This window comes from Achroia grisella, unplaced genomic scaffold (assembly GCF_030625045.1).
Source record: "Achroia grisella isolate CSIRO2021 unplaced genomic scaffold, CSIRO_AGI_Agris_v1 utg534, whole genome shotgun sequence".
Lineage (NCBI taxonomy): Eukaryota > Metazoa > Arthropoda > Insecta > Lepidoptera > Pyralidae > Achroia > Achroia grisella.
In genome coordinates, this window is record NW_026712920.1 from 843,980 (window position 1) to 861,201 (window position 17,222).

The 17,222-nt window shown below is 36.3% G+C and overlaps 1 protein-coding gene and 1 pseudogene across 1 annotated transcript in view; one reads left to right on the forward strand and one right to left on the reverse strand.

The window, feature by feature from the left end:
- Window positions 1–17,222, reverse strand: part of LOC131847407 (uncharacterized) — a 336,123-nt gene extending 318,901 nt beyond the window's left edge. The window contains exon 1 of the mRNA XM_059196985.1: window positions 16,942–17,222. The gene's annotated coding sequence lies outside the window, so the exon portion shown is untranslated. The remainder of the gene's footprint in view (window positions 1–16,941) is intronic.
- Window positions 3,894–4,861, forward strand: LOC131847446 (uncharacterized; annotated as a pseudogene).

Consider the following 17,222-nt stretch of genomic DNA (forward strand, 5'->3'; position numbering starts at 1 on the left):
ATGTCTTGCTATATGTACATCTAGATCTAATAAGTCAGCAATACCCCTCGTTGTTCAATAAACGTTTAACAAATTTATCTACTTTATTACACTTGTAACACTAAAAAATAATTACTGTTATACAAAAATGTGAGCAAGCGTGGACTCACTCGCGAGCTGAGTTTCTTCTCAGTTCTTCTCATCTCAAAATCATTCCGAACTGACGATAGACTTGACATATCATAAGAGTCTGTAATAGACCTATATGAATAAATATATTTTGAATTTGAATTGAATATATTAAATAAATAAATATTACATTATAAATATAATATTTACCAGGTACATTCAATTATTCATCTACAGTCAGTTAAGTTGCGGACACATGTGACCTCGATAACCAGGTTATACGTTCACCGTATTACCATAACCATAAACGGTGGAAATCTACACACACTTAGGTACATATGTGCCAACAAGGGTATATATCAATTCAATAAAGACAACTAGTTCGAATCTAGTCACAGAAAAATGTTTGTCAATTTATTTAGGACGATAGTAGCGGATTGATCCAGTTCTAAGTATGATTTTTTCGTATTTTTGTCTATTTGTTTTCTATGTGTATAGATATATGTATGTATGTATGTATAGATATTGATTAAAAGAAATTTATTTAAGTACTTCTATCAATAAATACCATAGTACAAGCTCTGCTTAGTTTGGGACTTGATGGCGCCGTGTAAATTCTGCTGGTTTATGATAAATGTTATATATATATAAGTATAAGTTTTTTATATAAAATATTATTTCTCCCAGTCTCAGAGACTGTTATATCTGTTGATATATCAAACTTTACAATTTATATATTCGTTTTTCCTTTGAATATTAGAAATGGTTTATTATGAACCACAGTTATATTATTAGCTGGGTCTTAATGCAAAATAATTTATGATAACTAAAGGTATTTACCTCTATTTACCATAGATTATAATATACTATATTTACTACTAATACTTATATTTGCTATAAATTATTTCGTGTTAAGACCCGGTTAATAATGTTTATTAAATACGAAAGTTTAAAAATAACCATTGAACCACCCTAAGCAAAACCCAAAGGCACACATACTATGTGAGAATAGTTTGTTGTCAAACCTATAGGCACATATATAATGTGTGAGAGTAGTTTGTTATCAAACCTATTACCAACGACTATGTTTACCTTTGGTAACATTATCCGCGACTCTACAGCGAACTGAGCAGGGCTGTGTCCTCTGTAAAGTGGAAGTCCATTACGCCTGACATCGCGACCTAAATTCGTTTCAATTATCAAAATTGCCCGTCCGAAATTTCTTTAATTTATAATTTATTTGAAACTAGATACATTATCTGCTCTAACAAACATTGGGGGTTTATTATTAATTTCTGTGAATGACATTTCTCGATTAAAAATGTTTGTACAAGTTTAGGGATTACGAATTTATTATATGACAGTTTCTGCTTTCAATTTATTTTGGTTGGCAATTGAAACTTATATATCCATAAGTACTACCGGTTTTCCATATATGTCTAATCAAATAAAATCAAAATATCTTTACTCATGTAGGTCTATTACAGACTCTTATGATATGTCAAATCTACCGTCAGTTCAGAATGATTTCGAGATGAGAAGAACTGACAACCAACTGACCTCATATCATTCATACCAAATATTGTTTACAATAATACAGATTCATTTTTAAATTTAAATTTGGGAGAATATAGTGAGCACCAGCATATGCTATTGTAATCGTAATCAGTTACCAATGTTCGTAACCCAAACACACCAGTCCCCACAAGCAGCACCCGTTCACAAGTACGAGATATATTAACAAATGAGAATCGTTAAAAACGTCAAACAAACAAAATATATCCACAATTATTTCTTTACGAATTAGATGAATACGAAATCACCAAGTTTTATATTTAAACCGTAATCTTTACACACACTTTTAAAGCACAGTATAGCAATATATATTTTTTTCTGTTCAATAACCACGCACGACATTACCGCAGTGAAACATGATTACATCTCTCATTAGAAATCAATAATTGAAAAGGTAAAAATATGTTATTTTTACCGCGGGACGAGACATGGTCCCTTCATTAATAAACAGGGATTTTCTTTCTCGTGCGCACCATAGACTGTTTAATTTTACAAATTTATCCCCGCAAAGTCGCTTTCTCGACGGTTTCCATTACGATTTTTAATTTCGTATTATTTCCGAAACATCTCATCAAAAGATTATAAGGCTTGGGGCGATCCCATTACTCCTCGATTATCTTATTTTTGTTCAGCTTGTGCAGTAGAAGTGTCCAGAAAATCCGGTAAATTTACTTCTTATCCGTTATCCAGTATAATTACACTAACTGTCCGGAAAACTCCGGATATTATTTACAAAGTCGGGATTTCACTAAATCAAAAAACATTAGTCGTTACTTTTTGTTTAAGTTTATTTAAATTAAATAAAATAGCTACGGAATTGTTGTAACTATTATAATATTATCATTGTGATAAATAAACAAACACCATAAGTTATTTATAAGTTATGAAATATGACATGGAAGATATTGGTCTTCCAAATTTCATCTTAAATTTCATTAAAATTAGCGTATGCTAATTTTTCACCCGTAGGTACACGCGGAAAAAGTCGAGAGCAGACACTAGTAAAATAATAACAATTAAGTATATTTTATTTCTGATAAATTTAATAATAATATAATATTAATATATTAGGTAAATACCAATAGCATGACTTCACCAATTACTGTTCTTCAACCGTTTTCTGTTTTTACCCAATTGTTAGTTGGTAGAGAATGCCATATGGCATTAAACTCGCCAATTGTAAATTTATTTTAAACAGTGCAATAATAAAATAAATAAATAAAGATCAGGTGATGAATCTACTTACTTTATTTTACGTTTTTTTTACAGTTAGACTTTATCTTACATACAAACTTCTCGTGTCACAGTTTTCGTTCCCATACTCCTCCGAAACGGCTTGACCGATTCTCATGAAATTTCGTGAGCGTATTGAGTAGGTCTGAGAATCGCCCAACATCTATTTTTCATCCCTGTAAGCGACGCGTTCTGTGCCTTAAAAAACAAAATAATTAAAATGATGTTTGTCTATGTTATTGTCTCTGCGTGCGGTGTCGTAGTCGTTTTCAAAAAAACTTATAACCGGCGCAACAGACGCCACGCAGTCTGCACCTAGATGCGATACGTCATATCTCTAATTAACATTATAAAATTTATGTGTCGAAAATAAATCCAATTGTCTTAAAAGTCTTCGTTTGCCATCACCGTGACCTACCATATTTTATACCATACATTTGGTCATTCGGCCGGATTTATGTACCGCACACCACCAGCGCACAAAATGGTAGGCACCCGAAGTACTGCACGCAATAAGGAATCCTGGTTCTGAAAGTATCAAGATACGCCACGGCCGAGTAATATTACAGAAGAGAAGACGGTGACCGTTATGAGCACAAATTCAAAAGCGGGTACTTGTAAAGAAGAATGCCAACCGTCGACGCCCGTTACAACGAAGCGTGCAAAGTCCACGAAGTCTTCGTATTCATCTGTACTGGCACGTAAAAAGCAGTTAGAACTCGATGCTGCACAGAAGAAAGCTAAAATTCAAATGGAATTAATTGACAAACAATTGGAAGCAGACCTAGCTGATTTTTCCAGACCTAGAGGATAATCGCACCAACATTAATAGTAATGTGGAGAGGTGGGTCGAACACAGCCAGCAAGAATTGGAAAACACACAGTTTGCCCACGATCATGGTTTTCAACAGGGTGACACGTGTCCGCCAGCAATAGATTATTAATTATACAGTTCAGATAGCAAGCGCTCTAAAAACATGGCCGCCGCCTCTGCGAATAGCAATAAATTAATTGAGCACGCCGAAGGATTTGCCATACTACTCAGGGGACCCCATGGAATGCAATTTAAACAGGCCTATGAAGAATCGACTACTTCAATCCGAAGGAAAATTTATGGCGTTTACGGAAATGTCTACGTGGAAAACGGTATAGCTTTACTCATCAGCGCCGTAACTGATAAATTAATGGCGACACTGGAACTAAGGTTCGGTAATCCAGATATAATTATATACAAGAATTAAAAAAGTTACATCCAGTGTCACAAGAATATCAAAAGGACATAGTGTACTTTGCTGTGAAAGTGCAGAATTTCGTGGAAGCAACATATAGCCGTCGGCCGCCAGGAATATTTACAAGTGTTTACTGTCAAGTCAAGCGCGAAACATGTCCGGCGCCCGCCTGCGATAAAGATGGCTGCGGCGGAGCGCACCACCGGCTTCTGCACTACCCCGTACCCACCGGGTGCAGGACTAGCAACGTCACCGCCGAACAAGTAAATGTCCACCCGTGAGTGAAACTGTGACCCATATTAACGTAAATAATTAGTGCCGGTAAAAATTCGTGGACCATACGGTGTTATTAATACCACCGCCTTACTTGATGACGGTTCAACTGTGTCGCTCATAGCTACCGATCTCGCTAACCGCGCGGGAATGAGCGGCCCCAGCGACACATTACGTATGTGTGTGCATTAATTCTGTAAATTTATGTAACACTACTGTTGTAATTTGATATTTTCTCTGTAAATTCATATGATAATAATGATGTGTATACTGTAAAAGCTCGTACCATAAATAATTTAGATTTGCCTATACAAGATTTATCTACTGTTAATTACAACTTGTATAAAAATTTGCGTAAAATTAAAAATGAATTGTGTATAAAAAAATTGAAACCTGAAATACTATTAGGGCAGGATAATTATCATTTGTTAATTCCTTTATAATAACATGGTTGTTTAGGTATACCGGAACATAAACAATCGTCCCACTCGACCCTCCTTATCTCTGAGTTACACAGCTTACCAGTCGAAGATTACGAGACATCCATGACGAGGTGCGACGGTCATTCACCATCGAAGTGTTGAATGCTGATGATATGACAGTGATGGAGCAAACTGCTACACTCATCAACGGCAGGTGGGAGGTTGGGCTACCATGGAAAGATGAAAGCTGCAGGATGCCAAATAGCTTCCCTAACGCTGTACGCAGATTAAAAGGTATAGAAAAGAAAATTATGTTAAATAAGGAATATGGTAACAGTTATGTCGAACGTGTTAATCATTTATTAAAAAGTTGGAAGATTGCAGTGTCTCGCCACGGACATGGTACTTACCACATTTTGGGGTAGACAACCCAAATAAAAAAAAACTACGTCTGGTCTTCGATGCCGCAGCTAGCACAAATGGTTTGTCATTAAATGACTATCTACTGAAGGGGCCGGACCTACTTACATCTCTGTTCGGCATTATGGTATTTAGGGAGAACAGAGTAGCGGTGACCGGCGATATAAAAGATATGTTTTTAAGGATAAAGGTAAGAGAAGAAGACCAGAACGCACTCAGATTTCTGTGGAGAAGCATGCAGAACATGAAAAAACGTACGTGATGACGTATTAATATTTGGCGCGAAATGTTCACCGTTTAGCTCAATTTATTAAGAATAAAAACGCACTAAGGTATGAGTCAATATAGCAGCGATATGTAATCAACATTATATGGATGACTACATAAAGTTTGGCAGACGAGGCCGCCGCCATAACAATGGTACGTAATATTAGTAAAATTCACAAATCAGGTGGTTTTCATATTTGTAATTGGACTAGCAACAGTCCAGCCGTATTGGATAGTATTCCATTAGTAAAGTTCAAAATAGATCAAGAATGCGAAGGTGAACGTACGCTCGGATTGATATGGTACCCGCGCGAAGACGAGTTGGGGTTCGATGTGTCTCTCAAGCGCATACCACATGACATAATTAATTAAGAATAGACCAACAAAAGAGTTATGCTAGTCATAATGTCAATATTCGATGTATTTGGATTCTTATATTTTCTATACAAGGTAAAATAATGTTTACCTGGCGCGCTGGAATCGGCTGGGACGACTTAGTAACAGATGACATACATAAAAAATGGTGTCAGTGGGTCAATGTACTAACGAGTGAAATAAAAAATATCTCTGCCGAGGTGGTATCAAGCAGCGACGAGTGGGAGCGAGTCAGCGATAAAACGTAGCACATCAGTTCAGGTAAACATAACCTCTCTCACCTCTCTTACATCTACAAGCGTAACCGAACGGGCTATCGGCTACGAAACTGGCGTAGCTAATAGCTTACGACATCCCGCTGCAATGACGTAGTGACAGGCGCTACGAAACAGGTTTTGGCTGGAAGTGAATATAGTAATTTAGAGTTACACTTGTGTTGCGATGCGTCGACTTTGCGCAGTCGCATACTGGCGATGGTAAATAAAGATATATGTATGTCATTCATAAATCATACTACCGTGCCGCGTTTGGAATTGCAAGCTGCTTTATTGGCTATAGGTTGGCAGATACAATAATCAGAGAACACAAAATAAATCCAGTAAGGCGTTATTTTTGGTGCGACTCTTACCGTGCTACACTGGATATGTAATAATACACGTAGCTATAAAACGTACATAGCAAAACGTCTGAGGAGTGGCGGTATGTACCTACAAAATTAAATGTTGCTGATCTCGCTATACGATTCTCTTTTTAAAAATAGGTCCGTCATTCTTAACAGCGATGAGTCATCGTGGCCGGTGAATATAATCGATAAGATAAATGAAATGAGTTTAGAATATAATGATAATACAACATGAAGGCACCTGTACTGACCCAGGAAGATTTTCATGCTGGTTACGACTGGTGAGGGCTAGCATGATTCTATATACAAGTGTAGAAAGCAGATTGAGACTGTTTGCACAGTCATGAAGAGGGCTGAGCGATTGCTGCTAAAATATACACAAGAACAGTCATTCGGTGATGAAATAGCTGCAATTAAAAATGGTAACTGTTTGTCAAAAGGTAGAAAATAACCGGATGTTGAACCTGAAATGAAGAGACCTATCATCTTGGACGGGCGTAATACAGCCCACGGGAACCAGGAAACCGTTGTAAACAATACGTATATGGGAGCTTGAAGCAAGCTCATCATCAGCGTCCTTTCACACTGTGGTCTGGATTTGTTTGGACCCATGGAGGTCACTGTGGGGAGACATAGAGAGAAAAGGTATGGAGTTTTATTTACTTGTTTGACCGTCCGTGGAATACTGGTATCATCAACCTCTGACTTCATTAAATATTTACTCTGATTTGAGAGGCGCTGATGAACTGAAGAAGTCTATAAATGAGGTAGATAGGCCTTCAAATGAAGCAGCTAATAAAATAATAATGACGGAAGTTGAGAATAAACAGTATATGTATATAGGTAGTAGTGAGTCTCTGTACATTTGCCAACTGTTGGTGTATTTAATGACTCTGATTTGTACCTACGTAAAGCAGGCTCGCTGACATGTTTTGGAAGCGGTGGGTCAGAGAAGTGCTTCCTGACCTAATACCTAGGCGTAAATGGCAGTACGACCAGACACCGATCAGGTAGGTGATTTTGTACTTATTGTCGATCCTGATGCACCTCGTAATTTCTGGCTGAAAGCTGTGGTTCAGGTGTTTCCAGGAAGGGATGGTCGGTCGTAGAATTGAAAACTAAGACGCATTTTGAAACGGCCGGTGACGCGTGTCGTTCGTATTTCGATGGATAATGAGTGCTGAGCCAGGCTCAACACTGGGGTGGGGTGTGTAAGCGACGCGTTCTGTGCCTTAAAAAACAAAATAATATATTGTCTCTGCGTGCGGTGTCGTATCGTTTTCAAAAAAACTTATGCCACGCAGTCTGCACCTAGATGCGATCGTCATATCTCTAATTAACATTATAAAATTTATGTGTCGAAAATAAATCCAATTGTCTTAAAAGTCTTCGTTTGCCATCACCGTGACCTACCATATTTTATACCATACAATCCCCCTAAATGTTAGGGATAGTCCACCCCTAAATTTTTTTTTTATTTAAAGCAAAACAAAGTTTGCCGGGATTCTTTATTTACTATCATTTATCTTTTAAATATTTTTCCTAATAATGTAACTAACTAAACATCAAATAAAAATAATAGTTTTATTGTAATTATAAAAAATGGGAAAATATCTTATTAATATATCTTATTAATATTATAAACGCGAAAGTTTGTAATTATGGATGTTTGTTACTCTTTTACGCAAAAAATACTGAACGGATTTTAATGAAACTTTACAGTAATATAGCTTATGCGTCAGAATAACATATAGGCTATAAAATTCACGCGGGTGAAACCGCGGGCACAGCTAGTATTCAATAAATTGATTTACAAATATTATTATTTTTATAAGTAAGTAATGTTAGGTAGGTGTGTGTTACAATAATTTTTTATTCTGTCATATCTCGTCACACAACCCATTTATCTTGGGATATCCACGTTTTACTCCCATAAAGTCGTTTGTCTTCCGTAGGTACGGACGCGAAGGTACAATTGAATAATCTGGAACACCTGCGACTAGTGATGATCTATAAACATCGATATTTAGTACAAAAATATCGATGAGAAATGTTCGATAATATTGAAATATAGATGTTAAGTCACCAAAAGAAGGTCATTTGAATTCCAAAATGATATGATACTTGATGAACTGAAAAATGACAATTGAAACGCAAAATGAAAATAATAATAATAATCCTGGACAATTCACAACGCGCCAGCTAGTCTCAAGTTAAGCAGAGCTTGTGTTATGGGTACTAGACAACTGATACTTACATTTTTTTGTAAATACATACATAATAATAGTATATACCCAGACCAATGCAAACAACCATAGTCATGAATACAAACTTTGGCACCGTGCGAGGAATCGAACCTGCGATCATCGGAAGTAAAGCGGTGTACTAAACCGCTTGATAACAGAAAAAATATATTATATTAGATTCTATCTAGACTCTAAGTTAATAGGAACTAAGGAGAAGAATACGATAATTATCTAAGAAGTTTCCCATTCGATATTTATCGTATTGCGATACTTATGACTAGCTATGATTGCGGTTCCATCCACGTGAAATTATAGCCTATCTGTATGTTGTATGTATGTTGGACTCCAGTCTCCGCAATTAGCCTCTCATTCGGGCCGTTGTGCGTGCAGAGCCAGACTACTAAAGTAGCCAGCCAAGCTCCTCACAAAAGCGCAGAAGACTCCTGGTGTCTTCACAGGCTTCACGGAGCGACCTCACCGTTCCGAGGATTTGTTTTCGTTGTTCGGCCACTGCCGTGCACTCCAGGATTACGTGAGCCTATAGCCTATATGTTATTCTGATGTCTTCAGTAATTTTTGCGTGAACGAGTAATATCAATCTATCCATGCATCTGTACTCACAAACTTCCGCGTTTACAATATTAATAATTTGTCGATATCGATGTTTTTCTAATATTTATCATCCCTAACTGAAACTAATGAAATCGTAGAAAGGTCGTGCCGGTGCTTGAAATTTGAGACACTTTGGAAGGCCCGTGGCCTACTAGCTTACCATTTACACTTAGACCCTAAAGGTCGTGAGTACAAACTTAGAACATTATACTCATTTTTTTATAGCACGAAGAGCTTGCGTTTCACTCAAATAGGCAATTGCTAGTAGCAATACCAGACGAATTGAAAGTGCGTTACCGGCATTTTAAGAAGGAATAAGATATCTTCTTGAAGATTTCAATATTCGTTCCAAAAAACCATTGCTCGAAGGTGATTCTACAATGTGGTTGGGCGTGTGGTGGGCAAAAAATTTCTGGAAAAATGGAATTGATCATCTGAATATATTTTTCAAATACACTGTAATGGCAACCAGCTGACACTGCATCTAATGATGACGGGTAAAACGTCGCCTATATACATGAACAGCACCATGATATCACGTCATCATGTGACAACTGCGATACTATACATGCGTTGGCATTCTAAAGAATTAAAATGTCATGCCTCTTATCCTGTAATTTCACTGCCAAATCTGATCCTACATCGTAACGCGGTGTACAAAGCATAGTTGGCCGCTGAAATAGCTGAGACTGATTTACTCATGCAGACGACTTTTAAGTTTATGATTTTGGATGAAAAAGGACCCAGATTGCAAATACAAATTCCAACCATCTTTTAGACTTTGAAAATCTAGCATTACATATGGTTTTGGATAAAAAACTCTAATGCAGATTCCGATCATATTAGACGTTTTTTAAACAGTCTAACTGATAATTTTGGATAAAAAGACCTTATTGCAGATTTAAACCATCTGCAGACGACTTTTAACAGTCTAACTTTATGGTGTTGAATAAAAAAGAACCCTAATGCATATTACAACCATATGCAAACATTTTTTGACAGTCTAACTTCATGGTTTTGAATAAAAGGAAGCCTAATGCAAATTCCAACCATCAGCAGACGACGACGACTTTTGACAGTCTAATTTTATGGTTTTAGATAAAAAAGAACCCTAATGCAGACCCCAACCACCTTCAGATAACTTTTTATAATCTATCTTTATGGTTTTAGATTAAAAAAGAGTACACGCTCCGATCATTACACAGATTTCAGCGACTACATAGAAATGTTATCGGAATCCAATTTAGATGTTTTTTCTTTACACGATGCGTAACTGATTACCGGCAATAAAATACAATAAAGTCGAACTGTTGAGTAATTGGATGTTGGGCGATTTCTTGATGCATTCCATTTCAATCGACCTTCGTTATTACGTTCGAGGAAATGATTTGCCAACAAGCCGATATTTAGTTTAATCCGATAGGTTTACACAGTATACTTACGGTACTGCCGGTATTTGCGGTACTTGATTAGGTACGTAAAGTATTTGCCTGGAAAGATTTGATTGGAATAAGCATACCTGGTGGTCACGACCCTCAGTCTTGAGGAATCGACAAAGAAGAATTTACGGTACAAATAATATCATAGAATAATTCACTTAGGGCCATCTAGTCCCAAGCTAAGCAGAGTTTGCGCATACATTTTTTTAAATACATAAAAAACACAAACCGATACAAACAATCATGATCATGAATAGAAGTGTTTGTACCGTGAGTGCAACCCACAACCGTAGAAAGTAAAGCGGTCTGCTAAACCGCTAGACGACCGAGGACGTGGATAAAAATCTTCGCTCCAGATGGACTAACAGAGGTGTTATTAGCAATCGAAGTCCTATCTAACTACGCTCTCTAAGAAACATTTTATTTATTATTGGTTCCAATTATGACTAATAGGTAGGTGTACTACCTACTACCTACTACCTACTACCTACCACCACCTGCGCATTGTATTCACGCCGGATAATTTTCACGGTACGATAACACGAGCTCGAGTGAACTCGAGTTCACGCGTGCCTAATTTTAGACTTCGATTTTATGTAATCCATTTGCGAGGAAGAAACTATTCGTGAATTGTGTGCCTACTGGCAAAAAAAAACATTTCGTACAACTAGGAATCCATAGACGTAATAAATGTGACGGTAATTTTTTTATGTAATAGCAAACAAGCTAAGGCCCACCTTATGGTAACCGTCACCTATAGAACTTGTATTCTATAGGTGACGGTTACCATAAGGTTGGTGTTCTGCATGTGTTAACATGCGTTGTCAGGGGGGAAGGGGATTGTTAGTAATGTGGATTGATAACCCCATTGCTAGCAATGTATCATGTCAGGTCGACCTCCACGCGGTTCCCCCTGTAAAACATCGTGATAAATTCTTGGAGATTTTGTCACGATGGGCTAACTGACCTGACTTCATGTTCATCTTATCATCCTCCACTGGTGCCCCGCCAGCGTAAACCGTTAGCGCAGGCGGGTGCAGCATTCCATTATCACCCATAAAAAAAACATGCGTTGTCATTCTAGAAGACAAAGATGTTAAAGCCCTCTCATACATAAATATGAAATACATTTAATTTATTCATAACAATTTACATTGTATTGAATTTTATTACATATCATAATTTTAATTAATGTCTAAGATAAATAAATGTCTAATAAGGAAAGATGTCAATTTAATAATAATAAATTTAAATGTCATTTATTTAGGTATTTATTTAAGATAAGGTACTCACCACACTTACAGATATACCAAAGCGTCATCATGTCCATTATTACAATTATTTTATATTTCATGAATTTTATAATAACACTTCTTTAATAAAAAATCCTTTAATTTGCGTATAAAAACATTCTCATATAATAAACTTTTAAATCTATAGGCAACTTATTATATAATTGTAATTGTAGTGTGAACTCTGCTTCACCACCTCCAGTGTAGGTGACAGCTGACTCACAAAATGTTGTCTTATTGTGCTCCCTCTGGTTTGTCTCTCCTCATCATCATCAGCTCCTTTAGAAAGTACACACTCTATCTTGAGGAGATAAAAACATCATCGCTCCTAAGAATACCATTCAATACTTGTCCCTGACCTTGTCGCAGCCTAGGCCCAGGCTGCGAACTCTAAAAAAGAGCTGACACAATAGATCTATACAGGTCGCAGTGTCTTCGTCGCGTAATAAAACCACAAACCAGTGGAGAAGAGGATTGTTAGTAATGTGGACTAATGACTCCATTGACGCAATTCTCCCTGGAAACCATCGTGGTAAATTGACATTTGTCTAAATGACCTAACTTCATGCTTATTTTTTATCCACATCATGTCCACTGGTGCCCGTAAACCGTTAGCGCAGACGGATGCATCATTCCATTAACGTCAATAAAAAAATATAAAAACGATGTTATGTTTCCTTACCATCAAATTTCTGCCCTATCTCACCCTCCAATCAAAACACAGCGTGACAGCAAAACTAAGGGAGATAGAAGTACCCACTTAGATGACTTGATACAAAGTCTACCTGTAATGTCCGGCGAATAGGACGATACTCGGAGTTTGACTGCGTGGTCGTTTGAAAATTAGGATATCCGCTAGGATGCATAGTAACTAACTGATAAGACCCCAAAGATCACACAACAGACGTCACATCCAGTGAAGACGACAACGTGAACCGGAAATTAGAAAATTAAATAATCTTTATTCAAATAAAACTAATACGTAGTTTTGAATAGTATTTTTTATTCCAAAACTAATTCGAATTGCAAATTCAGCCAAGAAGGAGCTCTGTCGTAAAGACGCTGTGTACAACTCTACCTTTTTAACCTTTGGAATATTATTATATAATATTAATCTGTGAACCAAAAACTTTGGACCCTTTTTACGAAAATTGCACCTATGAAATTTCGCACACTTATAGTTTATATAGAGAAGGAACACAGAGTGCTAATATTATGCATAAAAAATACATTAATTCAATGAAAACACATTACACACTCTACCACGTATTTCACACACGAAAGTTAATAAAAAAGTTAGGTCTATTTTTATTGAACTGGGACTTATTTTTATAACCTGGTTATTATTATTATTGTTAATACTTTCAATATCTGTGTACCATAGACAGATAGCAAAGTTGTCGGTCCTAACCTACCATCAGAACTGTTAGCTATGACGGAGTAATGAGAAGCATTATAGACTGTCGATGTCATAGTAAACGCAACACTTAATACGTGCAAATTATCGCGGAGTATATTTGAATAAGGTGGATTCAGCCAGGCAGCAATCCTACCGCAGTCTCTTGGATTAATGTTTGGTTTGCTATCGGTTTCTCTTTCTCGAATAGTAAGTCAAAATAATTTAAGCATATAGGACTCTTCCGACATCTTACTATATTTTTTATTACTAGTCATACCATCCAGCTCTAGTAGTTGGGAAGAAGTGGCAAGAAATTCCGCTAAAAGTAAAAAGTCTGAAATATTTAATTAAAACATTGTTTTCTTTGGTGACGGTTTCAATTGAGAAGAAGTGGCAAGAAATTCCACAGATACAGTCAGAAATATTTAATATCCTGTGTTTTCTTTGGTGATTCAGATTTCTACCCACAACCTCTTGGGAGTAAGGCAGGACAGTGAACTTCTATACTACTGGCCGGAATATTACATAACTTTAAAACAACTTAACGAAACAATAACAGATGAGTTACAAAGGTACTCTCTCAAATAGCAGCCTCCTACGAGCAAAGGTAAATTGCTCAATTTTCCTATGTATTATTTATAGTGCGTGGTTATGTAGTAAAGCGATATCTACAATAATATTTAATGAAATATTTGGAATCTAAAATTAAGAAAACATTTACCTACCACGTTTTATTTATGGTCTTTGAATTCCCGATATTTCAGCCGTGTTAAAACCGCTATGACGCAAAAATCTTAACTTATTTCCAAAAAACAGCCATATTCATAACATTAATACTAGATCTAAAGATAAACTTGCTGTACCTAAGTATCGTTTAGAAAAAGTCAATGCGTCTTTTATGGGAATGGGTATAAATATTTAAATTATTTAAAGGTAGTTCCAGTATATTCTTTGATATACTGGAACTACCTTTAAATAATTTTAAAACATCTGACAAATCATATATTTCACAAAAAATATGGCTCAGTCACACCTTCATAGCTAACACCCCGCAAAACCATCACTGAAGTAGGAGAATGTCCACGTTGTACTCTGTTGACTAATTGGGAAGCTAGAGTATTGAGACAAACACGGTCATTCTGCTTTTTAAATATTGCTCAACTGTAAAAAAATCTGATCCTTAAAGTTTTAGTTCTGTGAATTCACCTTGCGTACCGCTTAAGTGCGTATTGTGTCACCGTAGGAATCATCCCATCTCTTCCCGTGGGTATCGTAGAAGGCGACTAAGGTAATCATCGACCAGTGGACGGGCAGCAGCGTTCTACTGAGAACTACCACCACACTACGATCGCCAACCCGCATGCCAACGTGGCAATTATGGCAACATCCCCGAAATTACACCCAATGCTCCAGGTAAAATAATTAATTATTATTTAGATGGACTTCCTTAGAAAACATCACTCAAAATCCGTAGCAGGAAAAATAATTATACCAACAGAATGAAAATTTCTTTAAGTATTTAAATTTAATAATAAATTTATAGAAATGCTATTTCTTACACACTAGTAGATCTGCGCATAATTATCGTCTCCGGAATATATAGTAATATTATTAAGAGAAAAGATTTGGTTGTTTGTTTGCATTGAATAAACTGTTAAATTCCTTGTGAATTTGCCACAATTGGCTAACTGACCTGACCTCATACACACCTTATCATCTTCCACTCGTATACCTCATACCACAGCGGATGCACATTTCCTCGAATATCATCAACCATTTAAAAAATCTTAACCATAAATAGCTATCTAAATCTTTACCGACGAAAAATCTTTTCATCTTTTTTCAAGTTATTTGCACCGTCACATTAAGTCATTACACGCAATGACACTGATTGCAACTGCTATCAAACCTAGATTCACGTAGATAAATAATTGTTAATTGTAACGTGAGCGGCATAATGAAATGAAGATTTGCGTCGACCTCTCAGTCTCTGCCATGACCTTTCTCTTAGCAAATTATCCTCAGATAATCACAAAGATACTGGGCCACATCCAACAATAAGACTTACTCAAATAACTGGCAAGTACTAACTAGTAAAAGATTTTTATTGTATTATCTATACTTACATATAAATAAAATTTGAGTGTCTGTTTGTAATATTGATATAACTGCTTTTACTACATACATATGAATATAAATACGGAGCATACACCAAAATAACATTTTTTAAATTTTGTCTGTCCGTCTGTTTGTTCCGGCTAATCTCTGAAATGGCTGGACCCGAAATACTTTGTTTTTAACAGTAAACTTTACTACAGTTAGAAATTTACAAAAAATTAATACCAGGTAAGAATGGGGGTCTACCCAAAACCGAAAATTACGACACAAAAGTTTGGGAACCTCTGATTTAGAGTATATAAGTAGATAGATGAAATATGCTTTATTTGTAACATACAGTAGAGAAAAGGCCTAAATCTAAGTGAGTATTAAGAGTAAAACGTATTACATCTTATGGTTCGCAGCATCGTTGGCAGATTACGCAACTATTCATTATTGAGAATAGAAGCACCTTCCTCGCTTCAAAACAACGACACGGCCGCATGACAATGCCACTTCCCCAAAGGTTACTAAGACAATGAACAACTTGTTCTCTCAGTTTACTTTTTATTGCAAAACTTAACTACTTATAGCATGTATTGACTCGGTGGTTTAGCGGTGCAACACACCACTTTACTTCCGCGGGTTCGATTCTTCATCTCATCTCATCTTCAACTGGCGCCCTTATAGCGTATTAAAAATAAAAGTCTATCTATGTAAAACAACCATGTCTTTTTCTTCATACTAGAAAGATACTATACAGACTGCAAGGTTCTTGAAGACAGAAATGAATGGAACAGGAGATTCTGTACCTACATAGCTTCCGTTTACAAATAATAATATACGCAATCTGTGTACCTACATAACATAGGAACCTAATGTTACCTGAGTAGTCACTCTAGGCGTTGAATGCCCGCGAACTTACTTTCACTATAGCATATACTTACCGAAACATTCGTAAATGATTTAAATATTCATATACAACAATACATAATTAAACACCGACACTTTCCATCAAGTGATCAAGCGACAGCAAATCGTAATTTCATAGCCATAAACATCAAAAGAGAAATGATAAAGTACATGATATGAATGAGGCGGTACAAAATATTGTATTTATAATTGTTTACGTCCATATAATGGACCGCATTAAGTATTCTATGGCGATGGAACTTGGTGCCTTTATGGGCACAACACAAATAAGGCCGGTACACGTACGAAGAATTCTGATTCAAAGTCCTGTTACATATTGGCGATTCAGTCTATTGGACGGTCTGTACAAGAAAATGCTAATGTTCGTGGAAGTGGTATAAAAACGACGTTATTACATACCTTTTTCCGACGCTATACGCCTTATTAGAATTAATAAATCCAGTAACAATAGACGGAACGAAACAAAAACCTCACTGAGTGCACTTTGCGAACACAAAATTAAGAAACCAAACTTGTTTTATGATGCAACTATAAACAATCTTCGTCGTTACACACACATAATCGGGGTGAGTTTTTGTAAAAACAAAACTTACACAATATTCAGAACAGATGGGATATTTATTTTTGATCACGCGCGACGTTCCAATTCCCAGATTATGACACGATAAACCTTCTACGAG